The 5,937-nt window shown below is 45.5% G+C and overlaps 1 protein-coding gene across 1 annotated transcript in view; it reads left to right on the top strand.

The window, feature by feature from the left end:
* Positions 1-207: 207 nt before the first annotated feature.
* Positions 208-5,937, top strand: part of MSANTD1 (Myb/SANT DNA binding domain containing 1) — a 119,151-nt gene continuing 113,421 nt past the window's right edge. Inside the window, exon 1 of the mRNA XM_019526576.1 lies at positions 208-258. The gene's annotated coding sequence lies outside the window, so the exon portion shown is untranslated. The remainder of the gene's footprint in view (positions 259-5,937) is intronic.

A 5,937-nucleotide genomic window follows, 5' to 3' on the forward strand; every position in this document is an offset into this window, starting at 1 on the left:
TACCACTGATGAGTTCTAAAATGACACTAGCATATTGTCCCGTATTTAAGCGCTCTGCAAACAAGCATGCAGGTTTTACAGTATCCAATCTGTTCTTGAAACAATCAGCCTACTTTGGAGTTTGGCCGGCTCTGCTCTGTCCTGTGACTGGCTATTCCTCTTCCAATCAGACACAGAGGAAACATTTAAACACACAGTCCTCTGCCTGCCTCGCAGTGTTCTGTTTATAGCAGGAATCAGCCATGCAACTCAGCCCAGGTAAGGCCACAATCCACATTACAGGAATATTACCTTTTACAATCAAGATAACTGATTTTTTATTTTTTTTTTTTTGGAAACCTCATAAGTGTACAAAGGAGGGAGAGAGTAATGCAATCCAGTGAGTAGGGAAAGCAGGAGGCGTGGTAGCAACAACATGCGCACAGCTGTTGTTTCACCCTGTTATAGCTGACATCAGAAATCTTCCCCTTGCTGGGAGCTGGAAAGTGAAAAGCTTCTGGGTGGGATATTTAAAAGGTCCAAGGTTTTTGTCCATTTGTACACACGAGCCATGCTGGTATCTGGGATGCACAGTAAACTTTGAACTTTGCTTCTTGTGCAATTTCACACTTACTAGCAAGGCTACAGAAATGACAGGCCAGTGCAGCATGTGAATCCGTCACCACAGAACAAAATTACCCCAGAAAATATGAGAGCACATACCTCCTGAGCCTGCTCTTTATCTTCCCCAGGTACTGCAAAATTCCCATGATTTCTTAGAACGGCGGGTTTTTGGGGTGTTTTTTGCTGCTTCCTGTGCCCAGGAGTCCCCCAAAGCTGTGTGTAGTATCCTTAGCTGCAGGACAGCTTTTTCCAGTTGTTTGTTTTGAAAGCTCTTAAGCGCAATATGCTATCAGCTGAGGTTTCTAATTAACTCTGAATAGCTAGTCTGCTGCCACTCAAGTATAATTCTCATTAGCATCTCAGCTAACAAGCCTCAGTGTTTGCCCTCCTAATTAGCTTCTGGTTAGATCTTCTCTATCCCAGGATATGCTGTTGTTAATTGCAGTTGCAATTGCTTTTACAGCAGGCTCCTAAGAGACCACTAATACCTCCTGTTTTTACAGCTTGATATAGATCAATACCCAGAATACTTAAGACTGTAGGTTTTTTATGCTTTACCCTTGTGTGTAACCGTGCGGTTGTGTGCGAGAGGGGGACAGGTTCAGCTGCTAAAATTGTGAAATGCTTCGCTCTGAAGCAGGTGGTGAAGTTGTGGCATGGCTGTACCTAAGGCCAAATACAACTTTCAGAGGTAACGCAGCATGTATTGCTTTTTTGTGCGGACGTCCACACAAATCTTAGCGTTATCCACCTGTGGGTTTCTGACCATTCCTGGCTGTGTCCTGCAAAGTGAGTTACTGATGCTGGATTTAAAATACAAGTGGTTTTTTCTTTCTCTGTTGCCTAGAAGGAACATATGTAGGGAGAGCTATTCATTTTACAGCCCCGCTGCAGAATGGCATTCCTCTGGAATGCTCCTAGCTTGATTTAATGTGGCTGAGTTAACCCTTTCGTGCCTACCGCTTTGAGGCTCAGAGGCACTTCATTAAAATGCTTTGTTATTAGGAGAACCAAGTGGTTGGGGTACTACAGAAGAGCAGACTAATTGGCTACTTTGAGATCTTTAATAGCAAGGGTAGCAGGTATACAAGTTTCCTGTGGAACAGAACAAGGCCAAGGGAGACGGGAAGGAAAATTTTGCCAATTCAAAGGAGTATTTTAAATCGTTTCACTGCTGCCCGCTGCGGTAATTCTGTTCTGCGCAGATTCTTAAACCATGAACTTCCCCAGCGGCAGCAAAGACTAGCAAATTTATTTCAGCAGAGTCTGGCCTGGGAAGCTGCTTTTACTGAAGGCATGCAGAGTCCTTCTGCCATTGTTTTCTGAACAGAGCCATTCAGTTTTGGCCAGGTTGTCTATAAATGTTTAATAACTCTTAATCCCTTCTATCCCAGACAGTGGCACAGGATACCTGAGTTACTGGGTGCAGGTCCTTTTAATGTCCTGGGTGCTGCTAAAAAATATTTAAAATGTAAACATCAACATACCCAAGGCAGAGCGGGAAGCATACACTTAAACTATGAAGTTAGGAGTGCAAATGAACTTTGAATTTGTTAAGACTAATCTCTTCTGTTTTTTTCCAAGCTTTAAATAAAATCCTGGAAAGTTAATTTACTGGTTGCGAGGAGTCTTAGGTCTATTCGGGTAATATTTACAGCTCCTCTTTTTTGCAATTGGATCTGTCCCAGAGACTTCTAGCACAGAACTCTGCTTAAAACAATGGAGCTCCAAGCATGCAAGAGCCACCCATCGCAGATCTAATTGCAAGATCAGTATTGGAGAGGCTAAAGGAGGAAAATCCTGCGAAAGAATGTTTCATTTGACAACTGCCTCTGAAAAATGGGATTAAAACCTGGACTGTTCGTACTGATAGTGATTAAAAGTGTATAAACCATGGTCTAGATCTGTTAAATGTGATTACAGTAGGAAAAGCCGAGGGGCTTAGATGAACCTAAATAAGCTGAGCAGATTTCAAAGGAGTAATGTGTTTATATAATGACAAAGCTGTGTGCCTGCCTGTGCATTTTTTCACTTAAGTTTAGTCTTGTAGCCACAAATTACTCACCCTTTTTGACTGCAGAAGTAACTATAGAGCACAGTGAAAGAAACTGATTTTGTTCTTTGAGAGCCTGTATCTTACGAAGCTTCTAGGTGAGCGGACCTCAAAGTTTAGGACCAATTTCACTTAAACACCAAGACTTTTGATTTATATGTCTGAACTAGTTAACCTCTTGAACTGGCAAAGCTAGATACAGAATCTCGAGAATAGTCTCTTTGGCGTAATATTTTATTGTTGACAGTCTAGGTTAGAGGTGCACTGATACATCAGTCCCATATCGAATCGGAACCAATATGAGGAAAATTGAGAGTATTGGTAACTGGCTTTTTTGTCTGATGTGGCCGATTTAATGTGGCTAATAAATGCCACGTGCATGCGCACAGCCACAGCACGTCACCCAGGCGGCCAGGAGTGCAGCCTAGCAGCATGGAGAGCACCCAGGTCCCATTGGTAAGTCTGTTGCACAGGAAGGAAGGCAGAGGGCAGATTGAAGCCTCTGCAGTGAGGGAGGGAGTGAGGCTGGGGCAGGGGCAGGCATTGCCTGCCAGGGTGGGGTAGGGCATGGGACGGAGCTGAGGCTCATCTGGGGGGTGTGGAGAGAGGGGGGAGGCAGCTCCTGCTGCTGTGTGCACCCCGGGAGAGTATGGGGGGGCGTGCTCCTGGATCTGCGTGTGGGGTGAGGGTGGGCTGCTGCTATGGCCTGGGGCCAGGATGGTGCCAGGCTCTTCCCGGCAGGGGCTGGGCCAGGCTGTGTTCAGAGTAGGTAGTGGTGGCGCTGGGAGGGTGGGTTGTGGGGGGGGGGGGTTAAGCCACCCCGAAATTTGCCATAGCTCCCCAACCTCCCCCCAAGTGCTGCCATCACCCACCCCAAGCACAGCCTGGCCCAGCCCCCTGCTGGAAAGAGCCCAGCACCAGCCCAGCCCTGGCCCGCAGCAGCAGCTCGCCAGCACTCTGTACATAGATTTGGGGGCATGTGCCCTCCCAGATGCATGCAGCAGTGGAAGCTGCCCGCTCCCTGTGCCCCCCACCTTATAAGCTGCTCGCAGCTCCATCCTATACTCTGCCTCAGCTGTGCAGTGCCTGCCCCAGTGCCAGCCCCACTCCCTCCCTCACTGCAGGGGCCTTGATCTGCCCCCTCTCCCTTCCCCACAACAAATTTACCAGTCAGATGCCACTCTCCACGCTACTGAGTTGCATATTGGAATCAGATGGGTATTGACTGATATGGCTTATTAAAAATTGGCTGTTGGTATTGGCCCCAAAAATCTCTATCGGTGCACCCCTAGCCTAGATAGAAACCCAAAGTGAGATGATGCTTATCTGAATTCTTCAGAATCTTCACGGGATGGTTCGGTTTTGCAACAAGTAAGAGTTCAGGTAAGGCACCCTTATTTTTATCTCTGAATTATGACAGGAGAATTCTCAAATGGAGCAGAAGAAAGACTTAGAGTAATTAAAATGTCTAGAGACAACTTGGGAAAGAATGCAAAACACCTAAATTAAAAACCAAGAGGCCTATAGTCTAGGCTGAGTGAAAACTCTGCCTGAAAATCCAGACCTAATATCCTAATGATGCATTATATCATTATGGGAGAAATCAGGCCCTTACTTATAGTTGACCTCCTATGACTCAACAGAATTTAGTTCTGAATTATCCATTGGACATTGTTTTGATCATTTGAAGACAGGCCTGAGAGAAGCTGCTAAGGATTCAGTGTGTTGGATGCCTTCACAGAAACTGTGTGTAAAGGGAAGAGTGCTAGAAGCCCTTTCTGTATTGGCCTTACAAATGAAGTACAAAAGACATATTTAAACATGGGTTCTTACTACTGTCAAAGCAGTTTTTCAGATGTGATTTGGCTCATCTATCGTGACCATCGTAACTGTGTTTTTGGCTTACAGCCATGTTTAAGCCATGTTAAGTATTTTTCTTAACTTGAATATAAGTTAAAGTGAAGTTACAATTCTTCATTATGTCAGACCTTAATCTTTTTGGCTAAGTACAGTCAATCAAAAAGCCCGAGGCTGAATCAATTCAGTCTTTGCAGGTTCGTCTAAGCTGCACAGATTAAATTGAAATGGAAGTGAACAGACATTTACCTTTGATTCTGGAAATGCAGCCACATGCCTGCAGTGGCTCAGGCGAGAAGCCAGGGGGAGCTACAGCATGGCTCTTTGGCTTTGTGTTCACTTCCTCTTCCTGCTGCCCCTGAGATCTTTTGGATTTGCAGTCTAGAATTACAGTAGCAGGACTCTGCAGAGTTATTCATCACTTCCTTTTCCTGCTTCCAAGTGCCTCTGGGATTTGTAGTTCACAGTTGCAGCTGACAGTAAATTTGAGCGGGGAAGGAGTGATTATCCTCCCTACCCCCCCACCCCCGGCGCCAGACCCCAGGTGGGGTTTGTCTGGGGGGGGGGTAGTCCCCCCCTGTACACTGGGCTGCATCCCCAGCTGGGCTAGCCTCCCCCACCCACTTGTCAGCCCGCCCTCACTGTTCCAGCTACAAGCATGGGGTGGGGCCAGCCTTGCTCTCCGGAACAGACAGTCCAGCCCAGCACAGAGCTGGAAAGCATGCTGGGATGCTGGGGGACTGTGATTTAACTTGAACCAGGAAGGGGTGTGGGACAGAAATTTCATAAACCAGTTTGACCCAAATCAGTTAAGTTTGATACCACATTCAACCAGGTTTATCTTAAACCAGTTTCAGCCATTTTTAAACTGGTTTATGTGCATTTAGCCTCTGTTCTGTTACAGATTTTAAACGAGTTTCTGATCACTTAAACTAGTTTATGTAACTTCTGTCCCTAACCTTTATGCTCAGGGTAGGCAAATACCAGGGTTAGTAAAATGCCATGCATGTTATAGCATGATAAAGAAAAAAAAAATTCAAATAACTTGAGCGCCTGATTAAGTTGGTCCACAACAGATTCTCACACTATTTGGTTCATTGAATGCTGTGAGTTTCTTGAGGCAGATGATTAATTAACCCCAATTCTTATATTTAGTACGAGAAAGCCAATTCTATGATCATCCCCAAACCTGCATTTTTTAGGAAGTGTTAGAGGGGGCAGATTTTTAATGATTTATACTTTGCATACCAGGTATGCTGATCATAAAATTTCCCTTCAGCACTGGAAGGACATGAAATCCTAAAATATGCACAAGATGACAGAACGGTGCTACAACCTCCCAGATGAAAATCAGGAGGTGGTGGCAGCAGTACTGCTCAGTTTTGTGCATTTTTTTTTTGTCGTCCCCCCCTCCCCCCCCCCCC

Source organism: Gavialis gangeticus, unplaced genomic scaffold (assembly GCF_001723915.1).
Source record: "Gavialis gangeticus isolate Ggan-Ray unplaced genomic scaffold, GavGan_comp1, whole genome shotgun sequence".
In the NCBI taxonomy this organism is placed as follows: domain Eukaryota; kingdom Metazoa; phylum Chordata; order Crocodylia; family Gavialidae; genus Gavialis; species Gavialis gangeticus.